This window comes from Lithobates pipiens, unplaced genomic scaffold (assembly GCF_037356315.1).
Source record: "Lithobates pipiens isolate NorthernLeopardFrog02 unplaced genomic scaffold, aLitPip1_a1.2 Scaffold_19, whole genome shotgun sequence".
NCBI classification, from domain to species: Eukaryota; Metazoa; Chordata; class Amphibia; order Anura; family Ranidae; genus Lithobates; species Lithobates pipiens.
In genome coordinates, this window is record NW_027507764.1 from 464417571 (window position 1) to 464440760 (window position 23190).

General features: G+C 44.9%; 1 long non-coding RNA gene across 1 annotated transcript; it reads right to left on the bottom strand.

Moving 5' to 3' along the window:
* Nucleotides 1-1551: 1551 nt before the first annotated feature.
* LOC143997277 (uncharacterized) lies at nucleotides 1552-19838 on the bottom strand. Its single transcript, XR_013277666.1, has 6 exons — nucleotides 19690-19838; nucleotides 12683-12797; nucleotides 10816-10891; nucleotides 10593-10630; nucleotides 3905-4039; nucleotides 1552-3087 (listed from the first exon to the last, which is right to left on the bottom strand). It is a non-coding gene; the product is annotated as an uncharacterized LOC143997277 (long non-coding RNA).
* Between the last annotated feature and the right edge of the window lie 3352 nt (nucleotides 19839-23190).

The window sequence follows — 23190 nt, forward strand, 5'->3', positions numbered from 1 at the left end:
CATGGGTGGGAACCAGATCTAGGATGTTTAGTAACATAATGTGGTTTAAAATAAAATTAGCCCTTCATAGTACAAAAAAAAATGCAAACTACTACTGTAAGGGGTTAATTTTTTTACTGTGCAACAGTGAAAAGTAATATTTATAGTAGTGATTTGCTCTTTTCGTACTATAAGGGCCGATTCATTTTTTTAACCCCCTATGTTACTGGCTGATTAAGAAAATAGTAATTGATTAATTTCATAATAGATTAGTTGTCAATTCATTGTTTTCAGCCCTACTTTAGATACACTTATAAAAAGTAAACTGGAGTTTGGCTTCAGTTTGTAAGCCGTTACAACAGTTTTTGTTTTGGGATAAAGTTTATACATTGTTGGCTCCTCTGCTAGTGTTGAATGACTTGTTTGATCTCATGCATTCTGCTGGAGTTTGTTCTTTTGAAAAACACTTAGGAAGAAAATGAATGTCACCACATCAGTTCTATAAAAATGAGTGTTCTATTCGTAAACAGAACCCTCACAACCTTTACACATTTTCTGCACAGAAGTGTGAGCCTACTATAACTAAGGTCTGTACTATAGAAGTCTGCATGCTCATTTCTTTCATGTATGCCTTGGGTATATAAATGGCCACATATGATTAATGGAGGACTGTACCTTGCTATTAAGGTTTTTCATTTGGAGAGAAACCTAATTTAAAGCCATTTTGTTCTATAATCTGGGGGTCATAGTTCTCTGGTGCACCTCCTTTCCATAGAAGGGTGGTTTACATTGGGATGGCTTTAATATCTCAGGCATCATAATGAGATCTTTACACAATTTGCCCTTTTGAAATTGGGGGGCTGTCACAATTTTCTTTGGCTTTATTGCACTGGATTATTTGTGTCATGTAATATGACTTAATTAGAACACCATTATTTCTTCTTTATTGGAGCATATTTAATGGCTAAACAGGCTTCATTCACAAAATTTGATCACATGCAGTACTTAGCAGTTTTAAAAATACCAAGCAATCCTAAAAATGTCAAGTCACTACAGCTTTATGCAGCATTTACCGCATAAAGCAAAACATTCAGTAAATACCACATAACAGGTGAAGGTTGATTCACAAAATATATAATGTAATGCATGTGGTAAGTAGTGGTCTTGGCATGCAATATCTAAGGAACTGGCAGCCAGGGGCATGATGGGTTGTGGCACTGCCCCATAGTTTTATTAGCAGCAGGAGGAGCAGTGTTTGTTTTTGTGCGGGTCAGCGGACAGTGAGTGACGATGGATCTGCACCAGTGGATATTTTTCAAATAAAGAACTTTTAAAAAACCACTTTAGGCAGTTTTTGACATGGTACTAGTTACATACCATGTACCCCATACTCAAATTTTCCATCAAAACCCATCTGCTCATAAGGGATTAGCAGAGCACACCCCCTGCTGAGCAAGCAGATGCACCCAGGTAAAAGGGGCCTTTGGATGCATGCCTCTGAAGGTCACCCCCTTTAGGTTTTAAAATTCCTACCATTTAAAAACCACCCCAAGAAGAGACGACACAAGGAGCGACATGAGAAATTGCTTTTATTTCACTTTAAAGTTACAATTACAAAGTTGAATAAAGACATTAGTCCATCCAGCAAATACCAAGTTACAATTTTTTCCCCATATCCTGTACATTGCATTTGCTAACACACCAAGTTTGAGATGGAACAGCTTCTTGTCCAGCTTCACTGTGTGAAGCACATCCTCTAGTTTTAAAAGTTAAAAAAAAAAAAAAAAAAAAAAAACTTTCACACCCCTAAACACTTAGAGTCCTGTATTAATCCTAGCACTATGCCCATCTGCCATGTTTCTCTCCTCACAAGCTTGGCTGGAAAGCAGCGGAAGCCATGGGCTCCAGCAGAAAGTCAAATCTTATGACTAGAGTGGGGTTCACAGCCCAGCTCAGGATCAAGACCAGACATCTACCCACATAGGAGAGTGACTTATGGGGCAGAAACTGAATAGCGCCAGCTGAGGGCACAGTACAACCTGGCCCATTCCCTTTACTGGTTTTGACCGACTTGATCCCTTATGTTTGAGGTTTGGAATTCGTGTGCCCAGCAGAGCATTATTTCTATTTGGGACGTCACCATTTGACACATGAAATTTTCAAATTACATTCAACAATGAGCCCTGGTGGAGTGTGCAGTCTGTCCGCCCGCCCAATACCAGGATAGTCAACCTCACCCATAATATTACCATACGATCTCAAACTGAAAAGGAGATTATCGCCTTCTAAACATTAAGGGGCCAATAGCATAAAGTATTTTTTACTGTGGTTCATTCAAGAAACTCCCACCCTCCTTATACAATGTCCTCGCTCTTCATACAAGCAACCCCTCTACCCACCTTGTTCCTCCAATACAGGGGAGAACCCCTGGAGAGATGCAAGCCAGTCATGTGCACTAAAAAACATATTTGATTTTCACACAAAGTCATAAGCTTGCTTATGTAACAAGTTCTAGTGCTTCCATTTTATTAACCAGCTTAGCATACATGCCTTTTAATTTTATTCAGGCATATACAATTCATCCTCACGCACCTTCTGAATTGTTTTAAGTTTCTAACATTAGCCACTAGTTTCTCAATCTGGATTGAAGGCCACATCTCCCATCTTTGCCCACTGCACAATATACATTATTCTGAACTCTCCCCCTCAGCATCTTAGTTTATGGCCATCTTCCACAACAGAGCAGTACCCTTCTCCATTTAGATGCAGTCTTTGCTATAGAAGCAGTAACAGATCAGAAAGTCAGCCCAGTTCTTTGAACCCAAAACCCTTCTTGCATTAGCACTTAAGCCACATGGTTAGCTTGGAACAGGTAGTAAGTATAAGGTCCTTTTCTTTAATATAGGAACCAAGTCCCTAAATCACTTGGTCAATTCTACCAATATGCACCTGCCTGAAAACTGGCCCTTCCCTAACCCCTTCCAACAATCTGTCCATCTGATGCATAAGTAGCTTTTCATATGCCTGTTGATTCCCTTGTCTCAACTGCTATGAAGTCACCATGTCGCAAAATATCCCATAACCATGTGCCTTCCTGATTGTACATTCCTGCAAAAAAAAATAAAAAATCCAGGTTAGTGTTAGGTTGCAACCTTTAGAACAGAAATTTGCAAACAATGAGCACTATGAACTACAACATATCAAAGCATCCTAAAAATTGTCAACCTATCACTTTGCAGCCATTGTCCCTTTATGGAATACACCACCCCCCAGACAGGTAAAAGCTACAGTATTTATTCTGCAGGCTTGTTTAAAATGTGATGAATATTTGCTTCACACCCAGTAGCCCTCATCCACACCTATGGTGAATCAGTGCTACACAAATCTTGGTTAAAAAAAAAAAAAAAAGAAGCCACAGAAGCCAAAGATTCAGTAGCAAGTATTTAACTTAAGGAATAAGTTACCCGATTGTTCACAGCTTTAGGACAAGAAACGTAAACTTAAAATTAGCCTAAGAATTTTACCTATTGCATTACAGATAGCACAACTGGGCACCTAGAACCTGTATGAAAGGTTGGTATTTTCATGCACCTAGTGCAAAGTACACATTTATGGCCCTTTGTTCAGGAACAAATGCCATGTCCTAAAAACATTACAAGTTGCAATGAACTGTACCAAACAGTATTAAAAATAGACTCCTCAGATTTTTTAAGTATCAGCATTTACCATTCAGATGGGTAAACGGCAAAGATATATCATCATAGAGTCAAATATTAAATGCATGCAGCAATAAAAAAAAAAAAAACCATAGCTGACAAGGGACTCAATTTCACACTCACTTCCAGATTTAAATTTTATTGGGCCAAAATCTTAAAGCATTACAGCAAAGTGGAATAATCCACTGGATCCATTTTATAAATTATACCTCCATCTTCCTTCCCAGGTGCTTTACTTTCCATCTGTCACTATCCTCGTTCTTTTCCATACTTTGTGTCTGAATGTTGGCCGGCAGCAGCTTCACTGTACACTTGAAATAGTTGTTGCAACTATGTTGTCATTTCTCATTTGGGGGAAAAAAAAAAAAAAAAAAAAAAAACCGGAGTTAGACTTACCGGTAACTCTTTTTCTAGGAGTCTTCCAGGACAGCCTTTGAGATATAGGGCTCCTCCCTCTGGGACAGGAAACACGTCAAGCCAATTAAATAAAAGGTGTGGTCCTCCAGGCCCTCCTCAGTTTTACTCCAAGAACCGCCGGGAGGCTCTGAAAGACATAACACACTAACAATCATGTTAATACACATCCTCACCACTTAGTCCAATTTAAACAACTTTGGGTGGGAAGCCAGGCTGTCCTGGAAGACTCCTAGAAAAAGAGTTACCGGTAAGTCTAACTCCGGTTTTCTCATATCGTCTTCCAGGACAGCCTTTGAGATGATAAGCAAGGAGCTCACCTTGTCAGGGCGGGACCACTGCCTGGAGGACCTTACGTCCAAAAGTCTGCTCTTTATCAGACCATAAATCCAGACGGTAATGTCTTGCGAACGTTGAGTAGCTGGACCATGTTGCTGCTTTGCAGATCTCCTCCGGAGAGGCTCCAGCCCTCTCTGCCCATGATGCGGAAACCGCCCTTGTAGAGTGTGCCTTAACTAAGGGTGCCTGCTTCCCCTCTAACTCGTAGGCTTTAACTATCGCCATTCGTATCCACCTGGCGATAGACGCTTTGGACGCCTTGCAGCCCTTGCGGGCGCCCGAAAAATTAACAAAAAGTGAGTCTGACTTCCTGAAGACCTTAGTGGCTTCTAAAAAAATCAATAGACTTCTCCTGACGTCTAACAAACTTAAAGATCTCGCCTCATCCTTGTCTGAGGTTGAGAAAAAAGTTGGCAAAATAATATCCTGTGTCCTATGAAAAGTGGACACGACTTTAGGAAGAAAACTAGGATCAGTCTTAAGTACTACCCTGTCCTCTAAGATTAACAGAAATGGCTCTCTGACCGAGAGCGCTTGTAGATCACTGACCCTTCTAGCTGACGTGATCGCTATCAAAAATACAGTCTTTAGTACAACCCACTTAAGTGAAGCTCCCTCTAATGGTTCAAATGGATCTTGGGTCAGAGCTCTAAGAACCAAGGCCAAATCCCAAGTAGGACAGGACTTCATTCTCACAGGCCTGGATCTAGATAGAGCCTTGAAGAAGTTCCTGACAAATGGATTCTGCTGAAGGGAGGACTGAAGGAAAACACTTAAGGCCGCCACCTGTACCTTTAGAGTGCTGATAGATAGGCCCAGTTCTACCCCTGCTTGTAGAAAATCTAGGACTGCCGGGACCCCGGGACTTGCAATCCCCTGTTCTCGCAACCAGGAATTAAACCTCTTTCCTACCTTGGCGTAAATTGCCCTAGTAACAGGTTTACGGCATTCTAACAAGGTCTTAATCACTCTCTCTGAGAAACCCTGTGACCTTAAGATTTGTTCCTCAGATACCAGGCCGCAAGCTTGAGCCTCTCTATCTGAGGGCACAGGATCGGCCCCTGGGAAAGTAAGTCCTCCCTGACTGGTAGAAACAGCGGAGGATGTACGGCCAATCTCTTTATGCTGGCAAACCAGGGTCTCCTTGGCCAAAAAGGAGCTACTAAAATGAGGTCCGTAGTTTCCGAACGGAACTTCTGCAGAACCTCCGCCACCATCCTTACGGGAGGAAAGGCGTAACACAGGCCAAACATCCATGGATTGGCAAGGGCGTCTATCCCCCTGGCCCGATCCTGTGGGTGAACCGAAAAAAATTGTGTCACCTTCCTGTTGCCTTCTGTTGCAAATAGGTCTATTTCTGGCCTTCCCCAGCATGACACTATCTCCTCGAACACTTCCTTGTTGAGGGCCCACTCGTCCTGACCTATTTTCTGGCGACTGAGAAAGTCGGCCAGGAAATTCTGGGTTCCCTTTAGGTGAATGGCTGATATTGAGGACAAATTCTTCTCTGCCCAGCAGAAGATTTTGTCCGCAATTACCTGCAGTGCAGGGCTTCTGGTTCCCCCTTGCTTGTTCAGGTAGGCTACTGCTGTCACATTGTCTGAGCGAACTTGTAGATCCCTGCCATGTAACCGGGACTGGAATGTTTCTATAGCTTTCCAGACTGCCAGAAGTTCCTTCTGGTTTGAGGAACGACCTGTCTCTAGGTTCGACCAGGAACCCTGGGCTAAGGTTCCCTCTAGGTGGGCACCCCAACCCAGCGCACTGGCATCGGTCGTGACCACCACCGTAGCTTGTGGGGACCAGGGAAGACCCCTGTCTAGGTTGACCTTGGCCCGCCACCACCAAAGAGACCTCCTGACTGCCGAGGATAGGGGCATAACCTGATCCAGGCTCTCCTGCCTGCCATCCCAATAACGGAGCATGAGTCTTTGTAAAGGACGCTGATGATGTCTTGCCCAGGCCACCGCTGGAAAGCATGATGTCATCAACCCTAGGACTCTCATCACCTCCCTGATCTGGGCTTCCCGACCAGATTGAAGCTGGGCTACCGCCTGCTCTAGCTTGCCGATCTTCTCCTCCGGAAGAAATACTCTCATTTCCACTGAAGAAATCCTGTATCCTAGATACAGGACCTCCTGTGAGGGGGTCAGCTGGGATTTTTCCTGGTTTATCAGCCACCCCAGTGAGCGCAGGAAAACCAAGGCCTCCTGTATGTCCCTCTGCAGCTGTTGGGCCGACTGGGCTATGAACAGTAGATCGTCCAGATATGGGATCACTGTTATAGCCTTGAGCCTTAATGGGGCCAGTGCCTCTGCCAGAACTTTTGTAAAGACTCTTGGTGAGGCTGAAAGCCCGAAGGGGAGAGCTCGAAACTGGAGGTGTAACACCCCCGTGTTCAACCTCACCGCCAACCTGAGAAATCTCTGAGATTCCGGATGAATCGGGATATGTAAATATGCATCCCTGAGATCCACTGTGGCCATGTGGCAGCCCTGAAACAGGAATTTGGTTACCGAGAAGATTGACTCCATCCGGAACCGCTTGTATTTTATAAATCTGTTCAGGGGACGGAGATTCAGTATTAACCTGAACTTCCCCGAAGGTTTCTTTACCACAAATACGTGGGAGTAAACCCCCAAGCCTCGCTCCTCCTGAGGTACCTGCACCATTACTTCTTGGTCCACCAGATCCCCCAGAAGAAGAGCCAAAGCCTCTGCTTTCTCTTGGTCCCTTGGTAACCTTGTTACTTGAAAGTTCGGGAGGGGAACTGAACCAAACTCCAACCTGTAGCCGTTCCTTACAAGATCTCGAATGAACGGACTTTCGGTTGAAGCTTCCCACTGTGGGAGGAACTTCCCCAGTCTTCCTCCCACCGGGACGCAGGAGTCACTGGGTTTTAGGGGAGGGTTGAGGAGGATTGAATAAGATACCTCCTCTGCCTCTTCCCTTGTGACCCGTCCAATGCTTTTTGGGGCGAACCTCCCTTTCCTGCAGGTTTTGCTGCCTGGGGCTTCGAAAAAGGCGTTTCCCTTCAGGTCTCTTTTTCCTTTCTGGGAAAGCTTTCTTCTTATCCTGCGTGCGCTCTAACGCCTCTTGTAGGCCGGGCCCAAACAAATGGTCCCCTGAAAAGGGTAATCCACACAACTTTAGTTTTGAAGCTGTGTCTCCTGACCAGGTTTTAAGCCAAACGGCCCTTCTGGCAGCGTTCACTAGTGCTGCTGATCTAGCAGCCAGTTTGACTGATTCTGCAGAGGCATCCGCTAAAAAGCCCACCGCTTTAAACAGTAGCGGAAAGGACTTCAACAGCTGTTGCCTAGAAGTACCTGCAGAAATATGTGATTGTAACTGTGTAAGCCAACACTCCAAGTTTCTGGCCACACAGGTAGCTGCTAGGGCCGGTTTAAGCCCAATGGAAGAGGCATCCCAGGCTCTCTTGAGCAGCAGATCTCCCCTCTTATCCATAGGGTCCCTGAGTGAACCCATATCATCAAAGGCCAAATCTGTCTTCTTAGAGACCTTAGCCAAGGGAGCGTCTAATTTGGGAACCTTGTTCCAGGGATGCACCGCATCCGATTCAAAAGGGAACCTCCTTCTAAGGCTACCTGAAAAAAATGGCCTTTTTTCCGGTTGTTCCCACTCCAGCAGAATCGCCTCCACTAGCGACTTATGGACGGGGAATACCCTGTCTTTCATTACACTCGACCCTTGATACATCATGTCGTGTTTTGAAAGCTGGACCTGTTCTTCTCTGATCTCTAAGGTGTCATATATAGCCTTGAGGAGGTCACCCACATCATCCAAAGACAGCTTGTATCTGGCTGATCTAATGGCCTCTTCCTCCCCCTCAGATTCTGAAGTAGACTCTGTCCTAGAGGAGGCTAATGACCTGGATAACCTCTCCCTATCCACCTCCTCCTCCTGACTTGGTTCGGATAAGGAAGGCATACTCACGGCTCTGGGTAAAGAGACAGAAGGACCCTGCATCCTATCCATCATGTTTTTAAAAGATTGGAAGGTGGATGCAATCTCATCCTTTACGGATGTTAAAACATTGTGACAAGCTGTCACCGAGTCCTCTTTTACCAGGCTACTGACACAATCTGGGCAAAGCGGCTTCTCCCAACCGGTGCCTAACTTAGCCCCACACACGGCACATTTCCTTCTGGGTAAAGGTATCTGGGCTCTGTCCTGTTTAACCTAAAAACAAAGAAAAACAGGGTCCCATTAAAATACCACCCCTGACCACACCACTGTGCTTCTAGGGTCTGTTTAGGAAGTGCCCCCCTTCACCAGCAGGTTCTCCACCCCGGGAAGGTGCTACGGGTCAGAGTGACCCCCCACCCCCCAGTGTAAGTCCTGGTCTGCCCTCACCAAGCTTACCTGAGAGGTACTGGAGCCTGTTGAACCGGAGTCCACCTGCACAACCGCACTCTCCATGGTTCCTGTGTATCACTCAGTCTCTCTGAGCCTTCACACTGCTCCAGGCAACCCTGTAGTCACACCGCCGCGCCCAAAGGACTGGAACGGGTCCTGCGGCGCCCCCTGATGACGCGAATCCGGCGGAAGTGCGTCTCTCGCACTTCCGTACGCCAGAGCGCAAAAACTCCGCCCCGACGCCGTGCGTTCTTACGAACGTACCGCTCACAGTACCCGAACGCCGGTCGGTAGAGCGAACGTCTCCCGCCGCCTCCGACCGACAGGTACGAGCGGTTAGCGCTCCGAGGGGGAGATTGCCGCGTATCGGGGTCCCGTTCTCTCCGAACGTTTAAATGGCAGCGGGGACTGAAAGCTACCCTCTCCTCCCTTCGTTTGGACCGAGGGGTGCTAAGGGCCAGGTCCATCAGGCGCTCTCCCCAGGTAAAACCCCTGAGAAGGAGCTCCCCTTACCAGTTCCAAGACGTGCTCCTTCCCGTCCGGCAGGAAACACAAAAACTGAGGAGGGCCTGGAGGACCACACCTTTTATTTAATTGGCTTGACGTGTTTCCTGTCCCAGAGGGAGGAGCCCTATATCTCAAAGGCTGTCCTGGAAGACGATATGAGAAAAAAGTGTTACAAGATGCAAGCTATACCTGCAAACCGCTTAATCACTAAACAGACTAGTCAGATTTTTAAAGATATCAACATTTACCATTCAGATGGGTAAACGGCAAAGATATATCATCATCTCTAGCAAGAAGGGGCATGGTATAAGTTCTCATAACCCACTGCTAAAATTCACTGATCATTTTATAAGATACAGCAAAGTGCAGCAATATATCTTAGCATCTGTTCCAATTCCACATTTTTCAGTACAGCTCTTTAATATCCACCAGCCTCTCTAATTCCAGGGTCTGGGTGTTAGAGGGCAGCTTCCCTGCATACTGTGCACCATTAAGCTGGCCATACACCAATAACAATTTGGCCAGTCCAGCAGGGACCAGCCACATTTCCATTGGTTAAACAACTTCTGTCAAAGGGGCATATAGCAAATGCCACACAGCCACCAATGTAAAGACAGCGGGAGAAAAAAAACTGCACCAATAACTATTTTACCCATGCACTTAGGCCATGTCCACACTTGCGTGTTGCAGGAACACATGTAGCCCTTTAGCAGATTAATGTCAGTGTCAGTATTTTTTAATCACAACTTGCCAGCATGTGCACGGACGCCAGATGCATATTATGTAACAAGGTACAATACATGTGGCTGCTGCACAATTTTAAAAAGGATCAGGGGCCTCTTGCGCATTTCTGGAGCCCATTGAAATTGGGCAGCCCTACATTTTGTGTGGTGTGACGGGAGCCTCAAAGCCCAACCTTAGTTTTGAACAAAGTGTGAAGGGTTACAACATCTGTCAAGTTCCCCCACTAGATACCTTTTTTGTGCTTCTGGGGAAACGAATGCCAGCTAAAGCTTCCTCCCTACTGCAAGTGTGCTTCTTGCTCATATACACTTGCTTTTAATGTGGATGAAATAAACTCTGTGCCATGTCTGGGCTCAGCTATCAGGCAGAAGGAAAAGTTGACCATTTACTTTGCAATAAAGGACTTTAGGAAGCTATAAACCTTAACTAAAAAGGCACTTGTGCACCTATTCTAAAACACAGGGAAGCATGGCCGCAGATCAGTTTTAATACACAGCAGTAGAAATAAAAAATTACCTTAAAGCCCAGTGAATTGGATAACAAAATTAAGTCACCTGTTAGACAAAAACAAACACACCATTACAACAGTGATACATGAAGAAACAGCCATAAAAATCCTGCCAGCATTCAGTTTAGACAATTATCACCATGTACAATCTGATGGGTAAACGGCAATAGTAAAATCATCATAATGCTTGCAATGAAGGGCGGCAGAGTGATGTCGGCGATAGACACTTACCTCAGAGGCCATGTGTATTTGTGGCAAATTCACCACGTGTTCAATTATAGCATCACATTTCAGACGAAAGCGCTTCCTGAAAAATAAAGGAAATGGTACAGATTGCATAGTGTATGCAAGTACATGGGAGGGAGTGGGTAACAAATTTCACTTTCAGGTCCCATTCATATCCAGCATAGTAGAGTGCACATTTTCCCCTAAAACATGCATAGGGCAACCCATATAAGTTTCCATGTTTTGCCATGCATTTTTCCACAGCAAAAACACACATTGCTTTTGTGTTTCGTGTCCCCTTAACCATTAAAAAGGTAACTAGTTTATTATAGGCGTATAAAGGTGGACACACTATGCGATCAAACAGTACAATTTCTGTACAATCTTGATTTACCAAAACTAAATAAGGACATCCTATCCAATCACTCAATCCAATCAGGAAAGCCTTTGAAGTACAGTACAATCAGATTGTAGTGTATGGTGAGCTTTACAGACTTCCAGGGACATAATGCCATTTAATACTACAGCTCTGCTCCACATAGGTTGTGATTGCTCAGCCCCTGCACACTGCAAAATGAATGATTTATGCAAAAAAAAGGTAAGGGACAAAACAATCCACAGGGGGATACATTGGCTGTTTGAGGGAGAATGGTGCACGACAATGATTGCACTGGAGAAGCAACTTCAGAGGGGGAAGGACGGGTGTAGGGCATTTTAATGAGTTCAACTGCTGAAGTACTTCCTGAATCAAATAAACAGTTTTCACATTTTGCAGGACATACCACCAGGATGCCATGAAGTTTTAAGTTTCAATAATTTGAAACCAGTTTCCAGGTACAGGATGAGTGTCTGGACTGATAAATTAAACGAGAAAGGGTCCATTATAAAAAAACATTTAGCAAGTTGCCGATAGCCGTGAATAGTAAAAAGTTTAATTCTGCATTGGGGCATGGAACATAAAGGAATTTTCTATAGAAGAAACTGAAGGTTCAGGTGAGGCTTGCCCTACAGAATAAGGAAAGCTTTTTTCCTGCAACAGGACTACATTAATGCTATATTGGTAGACAGGGAAGCTGTACTTAGAAACAAAAGTTAACTTAAAGTGGAGGGCCAACCAAAAAAATGCATTAACATTTTTTTTTACCTTGTCAGAAATACCTGTTGCTAGGCAGTCTTCCTAATCTGCCTTCTTCCTGCTACTCAGTGATCTTCGGTCTTCTGTGTAATGGGGCGCACTGTGTTCTGGGAACTGTGTGTTCCCCAACAGCACGACTCGCGCAGTAGGAAACTGGCAGTGAAGCCGCAAGGCTCCACTGCCCGTTTCCCTTAGTACGAATGGCAGCGCTGGGACCCGAGGGACATGTCGGCCCGGCGGCCGACATCGCATGCGCCCTGGAAAGGTAAGTCTCCTTATTAAAAAAAAAAAAGTCAGCAGCTACTTTTTTTTAGCTGCGGATTTAAAAAAAAAAAAAAAAATTTACAGCTGAAAAAACGCTTTAACCTTCAGGTATGAAGGAATAAAGAAAGCACTAGCTAAGTCTATTTACACTAAGCTTTCTAGTACATTACAACTTTAATAGACACATCAATGTGCAGGTCTTTCTAAATGCATTGCAGTCAAAAACCTCTATGAACACCATCTCAGTTTAAAGCTGTTGAAAAGCCTCAAGAAATTTCTTGCAAATCCTGCAATGACCTAGGGGTCTGAAGAATTCATGGTGAGAGTGCAGGAACTGAACAGAGGTAGGAGAAAGGCTGCCAGAGGGGAGGATACTCGGTTTTAAAGCTTGAGACCCAATAAAGTCCAAGTATGGCACCCAATTAAAGATTGCAGTGAACATTATTTCAGGACCAATCCATCAATACAACTTACCTACATCCTGATGTGTAGCGCTCAATACAAGTTTGGAAAGAGACACTGTCTTGGACACTCCCCATGCTAGATCCCATTCACAGTTTAAGACTTCACGTTATTGTTTCAGATTTTCCTATATAGAAAAAATATTGTAAAAGTGTTAATTTTGCACTGGGCATTTCCATGTAAAAGTACTAGTCACCTTTACAACTGATCAGGCATTTATTACAGTTACACACAAAGCACCATCAATTCACACATATGCTCCACGCAGGTTGTTGTGGGGATTTGGACCAGTGAACCTTATGCTGATAGGTAGAAGTGCTAATCACTACACCACTGTGCTTACTGGCTACCAAGTGGACCAGGCAAAGTGCTGTGGCTTTCACATTTAAAAAAAAAAAAAAAACATGCTACTATTGCAGACAAAATCCCATGCCAACATGTTCCTGATCACATTGGCATAAACAGCCAATATTTAAGGCCATCATGAAAGTTGCATATTGCATTATCCACTTTCAGACCGGACCATTTTGCTGGTAAATGACCAGAGGTCTTTTTACACTTTGGCACTGCGCTGCTTTAACTGGTAATTGCGCGGTCATGCAATGTTGTACCCAAACAAAATTTGCGTCCTTTTCTTCCCACAAATAGAGCTTTCTTTTGATGGTATTTGATTGCCTCTGCGATTTTTATTTTTTGCGATATAAACGTAAAAAGACCGCAAATTTTGAAAAAAAATGATATTTTCTACTTTTTGTTATTAGAAAAATCCAATAAACTCAATTTTAGTCATACATTTAGGCCAAAATGTATTCAGCCACATGTCTTTGGTAAAAAAAAAGTCAATAATTGTATATTTATTGGTTTGCGCAAAAGTTGTCACATCTACAAACTAAGGTACGTTTTCTGGAATTTACGCAGCTTTTAGTTTACGACTGCCTATCTCATTTCTTGAGGTGCTAAAATGACAGGGCAGTACAAAACCCCCCCAAATGACCCCATTTTGGAAAGTAGACCCCCTAAGGAAATTGATAAGAGGCATGTTGAGCCCATTGAATATTTTATTTTTTTGCCTCAAGCGATTGAATAATGACAAAAAAAAATTTTTTTTTTTTTTTTTACACAAAGTTGTCACTAAATGATATATTGCTCACACATGCTATGGGCGTATGTGAAATGACACCCCAAAATAAATTCTGCTGCTTCTCCTGAGTACGGGGATACCACATATGTGGGACTTTTTGGGAGCCTAGCCGCGTACAGGGCCCCGAAAACCAAGCACCGCCTTCAGGCTTTCTAAGGGCGTAAATTTTTGATTTCACGCCTCACTACCTATTACAGTTTTGAAGGCCATAAAATGCCAAGATGGCACAAAACCCCCACAAATGACCCCATTTTAGAAAGTAGACACCCCAAGCTATTTGCTGAGAGGCATGTTGAGTCCATGGAATATTTTATATTTTGCCACAAGTTGCGGGAAAATTACAAACTTTTTTTTTTTTTTTTTTTTTTTCACAAAGTTGTCACTAAATGATATATTGCTCATGCATGCCATGGGCATATGTGAAATGACACCCCAAAATAAATTCTGCTGCTTCTCCTGAGTACGGGGATACCACATATGTGGGACTTTTTGGGAGCCTAGCCGCGTACGGGGCCCCGAAAACCAAGCACCGCCTTCAGGCTTTCTAAGGGCGTAATTTTTTGAGTTCACTTCTCACTACCTATTACAGTTTTGAAGGCCATAAAATGCCAAGATGGCACAAAACCCCCACAAATGACCCCATTTTAGAAAGTAGACACCCCAAGCTATTTGCTGAGAGGCATGTTGAGTCCATGGAATATTTTATATTTTGCCACAAGTTGCGGGAAAATTACAAACTTTTTTTTTTTTTCACAAAGTTGTCACTAAATGATATATTGCTCACGCATGCCATGGGCATATGTGAAATGACACCCCAAAATAAATTCTGCTGCTTCTCCTGAGTACGGGGATACCACATATGTGGGACTTTTTGGGAGCCTAGCCGCGTACGGGGCCCCAAAAACCAAGCACCGCCTTCAGGCTTTCTAAGGGCGTTACAGTTTTGAAGGCCATAAAATGCCAAGATGGCACAAACCCCCCCCCCCCAAATGACCCCATTTTAGAAAGTAGACACCCCTAAATTTAGGGGTACACTAGTGAGACTAGGTAATAAATGGCGGGTGCCCTGAAACTATAAAAAAATAACTAACCAACCAGCGTCACCTGTAACAGTTATATGGTGATCACTGGTGAAAGGGTTAACTAGGGGGCAATCAGGGGGCTTTATGCGGTAGTATATGGGGGTCCCTGGCGCTATAAAAAGCTGCGGCGAACCTAAATACCTACCTGCCTAACTAGCGTCACCTGTGACACTAATACAGCGATCAGAAAAACGATCGCTTATTAGGCTGGGTTCACACTGGAGCGATGCGGGAACGCCACGAATGCGCGGCGGGTTCCCGCATCGCATGCCTCCCGGCGGCAGTTCACACTGCCCTATGCGAACTGCTGGGAGTGTCAGTGAAATGTTAATGACACCCCCAGATCAGTTCGCATATCGCAGTGCGATCTGCAAACTTGGATCGCATGGTGTGAACACCCATGCGATCCGATTCTGCTGCGGACCAAAAAAAGGGTCCCGTGCGAGTTTGCGGCGGGTGCGGCGGGTGCGACACGAATTCAGCCATACTATCTGTATAGCTGAACTCGAATCGCACAGAGATCGGATGTGATTTGCACTGCAGTGCGGTGCGAATCACATCCGTTCTCATAAACCGCTGCAATGTGAACCCAGCCTTAGTGACACTGGCGACGGGGGGTGATCACGGGGTTAAACCTTTATTGGGGGGGTTAGGGGGGTACCTTAGAACTAAAGGGGGCTAACCCTAACTGCCCTAACAGTTATTAGTCACAAATGACACCTGCCGGGTGATCAGGGGGTTAAACCTTTATTAGGTAATAAATGGCGGGTGCCCTGAAACTATAAAAAAATAACTAACCAACCAGCGTCACCTGTAACAGTTATATGGTGATCACTGGTGAAAGGGTTAACTAGGGGGCAATCAGGGGGCTTTATGCGGTAGTATATGGGGGTCCCTAGCGCTATAAAAAGCTGCGGCGAACCTAAATACCTACCTGCCTAACTAGCGTCACCTGTGACACTAATACGGCGATCAGAAAAATGATCGCTTATTAGGCTGGGTTCACACTGGAGCGATGCGGAAACGCCGCGAATCCGCGGCGGGTTCCCGCATCGCATGCCTCCCGGCGGCAGTTCACACTGCCCTATGCGAACTGCTGGGAGTGTCAGTGAAATGTTACTGACACCCCCAGATCAGTTCGCATATCGCAGTGCGATCTGCAAACTCGGATCGCATGGTGTGAACACCCATGCGATCCGATTCTGCTGCGGGCCAAAAAAAGGGTCCCGTGCGAATTTGCGGCGGGTGTGGCGGGTGCGGCGAATGGCTGAACTCGAATCGCACAGAGATCGGATGTGATTTGCACTGCAGTGCGGTGCGAATCACATTCGTTCTCATAAACCGCTGCAATGTGAACCCAGCCTTAGTGACACTGGCGACGGGGGGTGATCACGGGGTTAAACCTTTATTGGGGGGGTTAGGGGGGTACATTAGAACTAAAGGGGGCTAACCCTAACTGCCCTAACAGTTATTACAGTCACAAATGACACCAATGCAAAAAAAAAAAAAAAAAAAAAAAAAATGACATTGGTGTCACTGTGACTGGGGGGGCAGGGGTAATTGGGGGGGTGATCGGGGGGTAAAGGGGGGGTGCGAGTGTGCCTGGCATGTTCTACTGTGTGTGGGATGTGTTGGTGCAACTCACTGATCCGCTCTCCTCCGTGTCGGAACGAAAAATACCGACACGGAGGAGAGAATACATCACTTCCTCTCCTGTGTTTACATTACAGGAGAGGAAGTGATGTCACCGGGGATTTCCATTCGTCGGGAGCGATCGCGAGGGGGTGGCCATGAATGAATGGCCGTCCCCTCGTCCGGGATCGCTCCCGAACGAAAACCGACCGCCGCAGGCACCGGGCGGGGGCCCGATCGGGCCCCCGACCCGCGGGAGGCAAATCACGTACATGTACGTGCTTATGCCTGCCCGTGCCATTCTGCCGACGTACATCGGCGTGAGGCGGTCGGCAAGTGGTTATACAAACAGGCTGAAAATGAACCATGAATGACTCATGTAAATAAGTTATGCCACCTTTTGCATTACTTTCAATTAGGGATGCACCGAAATTTTGGCCGCCGAAACATATCGGCCGAAAATGCCCTTTTCGGCAATTTGCCGAAAGAGAAAAACGGCCGATAATGGAGCCGAAAATGGGGTGGGGCCAGGGTAGGGGCGGGGCTCCGCCCCCCACCCCTGGTGCGCCCATCATGAAAAGCTATAACATTCCAAATAGTGCAGGAGAGCCGTCTCCACCACCTGTTTGATCACAGAGCGGGAACATCACAGCTTTTATTTCAATAGCTGTGTGTTCCCGGCCGTGCGCCGTCACGTACAGCCCCTCCCCCTTGTCCGGGCACTTTGATAGACAGATCACCCGTAGGATTGGACGGATGCTCTGTCTATCAAAGTGCCCTGACAAGGGGGAGGGGCTGTACGTGACGGCGCGCGGCCGGGAACACACAGCTATTGAACTGAAAGCTGTGATGTTCCCCTGCTGTGATCAAATAGGCGACGGAGGCGACTCTCCTCTTCTCTCTTCTCTTTACAGGTTAGCTGCTCTGAGGGGGGACACACTGGCTGCTCTGAGGGGGACACACTGGCTGGCTGCATTGTATCAATTGTATCATGTGTCATGTATCATGTGTGCAATTTCTGACCACCTCCTGTACCACGTCCCCAGTCTCTGACCACCTCCTGTACCACGTCCCCAGTCTCTGACCACCTCCTGTACCACGTCCCCAGTCTGACCACCTCCTGTACCACGTCCCCAGTCTGACCACCTCCTGTACCACGTCCCCAGTCTCTGACCACCTCCTGTACCACGTCCCCAGTCTCTGACCACCTCCTGTACCACGTCCCCAGTCTCTGACCACCTCCTGTACCACGTCCCCAGTCTCTGACCACCTCCTGTACCACGTCCCCAGTCTCTGACCACCTCCTGTACCACGTCCCCAGTCTCTGACCACCTCCTGTACCACGTCCCCAGTCTCTGACCACCTCCTGTACCACGTCCCCAGTCTCTGACCACCTCCTGTATAAAAATATTTTTTTAAAACAGTCATTTTCGGTATCGGTGCTGTTTCGGTATCGGTTTCCGGCCTAGTGTATTTTTCATTTTCGGTATCGGTTTCGGCACCAAAAAACCCATTCGGTGCATCCCTACTTTCAATACAGCCCTCATAATGCAAGGTAACAGTTACATTAAGCTTTATTAACACTACAGCAATTGTGATAAATGAGATGAACCCCGCTGCAAGGTACTGTAGGCATGAACTACAAAAGGACAAGCAGACTGCATTGATCCAAGGTCACTGTACACCAGGGACATCCTTGACCAATTTAGTGGAAGCAGATGGGATCCACTGGCATGACATGGAGGGGGGTCAGGGTCACCTACAAAAATCTGACCACTCAACTCACGAGATGTCAGGAGTGATTTATGAAGATATCAGAGGCGTAATGTCCCCACATTATCAAAGGATATTGATGCAGTGACCACATGGGAGGCCACGGCTGCTGGATGACAATGTGTTGTCATACATTAAGTCCCCGTTCACATTGGAGCAACTTGTCATGCGATTTAATGCAGCCTATTGCCAGCAATGGCACTGTTTAAATTGGTGCAACGCTAACATTGCGGCACCACACGGATTTGCAGAAGTAGCTCCTGCACTACTGGAGATTTCCGCCACACATCTGACTTCCAAGTCACACTGTAATGAGGCTTTGAAATCATGCAATTTCAGATGAACTCGCACCATTTCAAACGCACAATCAACGTGAATGAGGGCTAAAGCAGTATTAAAGCCAAAACTTTATATTGCAGCTTACCAATCAGATGTGGTGACTGCATTTGTTTTCCCTTTTAGGCCTAGTTTTATTACAAAAGGCAGGCTAGGTTCACATGTTAGTGTCTACTGGCCCTCTGAAAAGCAATCTATTGTGGACAACTCTTCAGGAGGTTGCATAGCAGCTTCCAAGCATTCAGGAAGGGCCCCGTGAATTAACTTCTTTCAAACAAGGAAAGTTTGCATGGAACCAACACCACAATGGATCCAGGCATTTGGCTTGCTGTTGTAGTACAACCTCTGACTGCAATGTGGGAGTTCACCTATCAAACTAAACAGCCCAATCTAAAAATCTCCCCTTCTGCAGCATGTGTATGATCACCCTCCAGCTGCCTGGTTAGTGGGCAGTAAAAACTAGGCTAACATTTATTTTACCAACCATTTCAGCAAAGCCTAAAAGCATTTCATATGTAGCAGAAATGAGCTACACATGTGAGAAGAAACCACACCTAATAAGGGACATGACCATTCCATACACATGAATGGGGTATATACAGCTCTACAAAGAAGTTCCCCCACTGGCCAGGAATGAAGAGGAACGTCAGTTTAATGGGCCCCACTTATTACAATCTGATTGTATGTTACCACATAACACGAGGGCCCCATCATACGTACATGCAGGGTTCGGCATGTAACATGAGGGCCCCATCATACATACATTACTGCGCACAGCTGTCAGTAGATCTAGATGAGATCACACCTGTGGTGACCTTTTATCTAAAAGAAATCTCTAGTAAGTGAGATGTGATCACCAGGATGCAGAAGTCCTCCTAGAACATCACACTTCATGCAGAAGTTCAAGCCAGCTATAACAATTAGATCCTCCCAGCAGAGGAATTAATGTAATCAGGGTGAGATTCTCCAATCCGCGCCCCGAGCTCTGCCTGGAAGATCACCTCCGTGTCCCTCCTATGGGGCTGATCACACGCGCCTCACCCCACACATCCTACCTGCTGAACTGCCCGGCACAAAGAGAATGGGGGAGGAGCCCAGCCTCCCTATCTACTCTACTACCATAGAGTTCTGCCGGAGCAAGAGCGGACACCATTCCACCATAGATTTCTATCAGGAGCCAGAGTGCCCCACGCTCGTTCGGCCATTTTTATTGAGGGCAAGTGTTTCGTCAGATTAGGTGACCCGTTGTTGTGTCACATTTTGCTGCCTATCACAGGATGCTGCGGAAGTGACGTTCCCGCCAGAAATTGCGTACTGCGCATGCGCGATGCGTTCCAAACACTCGCGCCGTGCGTTCCAACATAGTTTCTGGTACTTGTAGTGCCTATCCTGAGCTACATGCTTCAATGTTCAGTGTCCTCATCCTTATCCCCGAGCTTCAATTTTCAGTGTCCCAGGATAGGCACTACAAGTACCAGCAATGCAAAACCTACTAGGTAACAAGGGGAGTATTAGTGTTGTAACGCACGGCCCAGTGTTTGTGTTGTGTGTAACATCACTTCCGTAACATTATGTGATGGTTTCGCTTAACTGTATTGCCGAAACTATGTTGGAACGCACGGCGCGAGTGTTTGGAACGCATCGCGCATGCGCAGTACGCAATTTCTGGCGGAAACGTCACTTCCGCAGCATCCTGTGATAGGCAGCAAAATGTGACACTACACCCCCAGATTTGGCGAATGTGCAACGGAAGTGACGTTGTCACCGCCATCTTGCTACACCCCGCACTCGCCAACAGTAAGTATAGAGTGGGGAGGGGGGGATGTATTATAATTTTTATCTGTTATCAACATTATCATTTTTTTTTATTATTAATATTATTACAAATGTTTTTGTATTAATAATATATGTAATAATAGTATTTATAATAAGAATACATAAATATTAGTAGTAGTATTTATATTATTATTATTATTAATAATATATTATTATTATTATTATTATTAATAATAATAATAATAATAACGATAAATATATGTTTTTGTGTTAATAAAATATGTAATAATAAGAATAATAATAGTAATAGTTTTCTTTCAGGTTGATTGATAGCTACCATCATTGAACACACTTATTGGAGACCAGGCTGTCATGGATCCGCCCCTCACGGGTGCGTTATCACATAGCCTGGGGTCAGAATTACTGACCATAGCTGAGCAGGAGGAAGGAGCACCCATTATCAACTTCAGCAGACCAGCCAGACGACCCTTGGAAAAAGTAGGCACAACAGAGATCTCAGCAAACAATCCAAAAGATATCCACAGGTTTCATACTCAGTTATCCATCTAACCTTCTAAGCATTTATTGGTTTCTGCAGCCATAGACAACCATTAACCCCCCCCAACAACTCTTCTTCTAACACACCCACAGACCTCTCTTTCAATCATGTACTTATGGCCACTCATACAGATACCAAATCTAGATGTGGAGTCCTTCAGGTTTAGCAATGCCATAGTCTGGGTGTGATATAAACCCTATCCGAAATCATACCCTGGGGTAATTTGTCACAAAATATGCACAAAATATACATTTTGTGTGTGTGTACTGAGAGAGATATACAAAAGCGCCCATGGAACTAAAAGCCCCAACATGCTCTGTTGTGTCAGTGAGGTTGGATATAGACAGGTATTTAATTTTATTTTATTACAGGTATTTTATATACTGCCAACAATTATGCAGAACTTTACGTACTGTATGTTTACATCATACTGTATATTTACATCAGTCCCTGCCCTCAAGGAGCTTACAATCTAAGGTCCTTATCTCTCATGCGTAGATACACTCACTAGGGCCATTTTACACAGGAGTCCAGGAACCTCCCAGCATTCTCCCTGGTTGAAAAATATCATTTTACCAGCCTTATTTGAACTTGATACTTCTTCAGATCTGATACAATTTATGTCAATAATAGCTTATGAAATGATACGTTCCTTGGGATGTCTGAACTTTAAAAGGAAAAAGCTAATGAGATCATTTGAGCAAAACAAAGTGACCAGCTGATAAAAGCCCATTTGTAACATCGTATACTGATTAAGTGACTGCCCTGCTAAACAAGCTAACTAAAATAAATTATTTTTTCATCAAGTTACTCTGGGTAACTACTCACACACTGAATTCATAGTTATGACACTAATTATTTAGATTTTCGATTAAATGGAAAATTGATTCCAGTAGGAAATTCAGTGTGTGAGTGCTATGACCGTGTCCGTGTTGTCTGTTATATATGTGTGTCTATTTTTTGTTTAAGTGTATGTTGTTTCCTGGTTGTAGAACACACTAGGAGGGCATTCATAGTTCTCCTTGGTGTGAAGCTAGCTGAAGTCCAGCAGGCTCGGATGTAATCTGGTCATAGGATGATGTGATTTTATACAATTGTGTGATTTTGGTAAAAATAAATAGTTTATATTAAATATTACTGTCCTATATTTGTCCGCTACAGCCATAGTAGCTGTCTGTGCCTTGAGGGTATAGCGAATCCTTAGCTGTACGTGCAAGGTATTTTATTTTTGTGCATGCTATTTTTCGCTACGACAGTAGCATCCGGCATAAGGAGGAGTGACATAATAGGGGTAAAACCAAGACCACTTTGTAAATGTTTATGATAGTATGAGCTCCAATTGTTTAATAATATACCTACCAGCATGTCCTGAAGTGTGAGAGACAAAAAAAGTGTATCCAAAGAAAACCCACACAAGCCCAGGGAGATTGTGCAAATAGTGCCCTGACCCAAATGCAAACCAGGAACCACAACGCTGCCGGACAGAAGTGCTAACCACTAAGCCATGCAAGCTTTTAGGAACAGCAGTACACCTGCCTTTTTATGCAGTTTTCCAATCAGCCAGCCATGTGTCAGCAGTGCAGTGTATAAAATCATGCAAAAAAGATACAGGTCAGGAGAGTCAGTTAATGTTTACATCATGCACCTGAATGGGCAAGGTGGGGGGGGGGGGTGGAGTGGTGGGGGGGGGGTGGAGTGGGGGGGGGGGGGCGTTGTGAGATCACAGTCTGACTTTTGACTGTGACATGAATTTTAGTGGAACCAACATGAACTGGTTCTAGTAGAAAGAGTGAGAACAAAAAGGGCCTCTGGGTAGTTCTATTGGCAAAGGCGGCCAATGATGTTGTTCAAAGGATAGGCACTAGGCACAAGTCCTCTACTTTAGTAAAACATCCTATTTTTTCACCAAATAAAAGATGCATTGTGGTTTTAAATTGACACTTCCTAAGTTCAAGGTGATAAAAATGGTGTCTAATATCAACTGGTAGTGAGATCCACTTAGGGAATATTCTTTATTGGCCTCTAGGTGGAATGTAGGGCTTGTGGCAGTGACGTCACTTGGTGGATCACATGTAGTTGGCTTCTAGCATTTCTAGCATTAAATGCTGATTTCCTGGGATTTTCACAGTTTTCTCACAATGATGCCAAAACAGAAATCATGCAGTGAGTGGCAGTTCTGGTGATGGAAATACTTTGTTGATGAGATAAGTCAGAGGAGAGT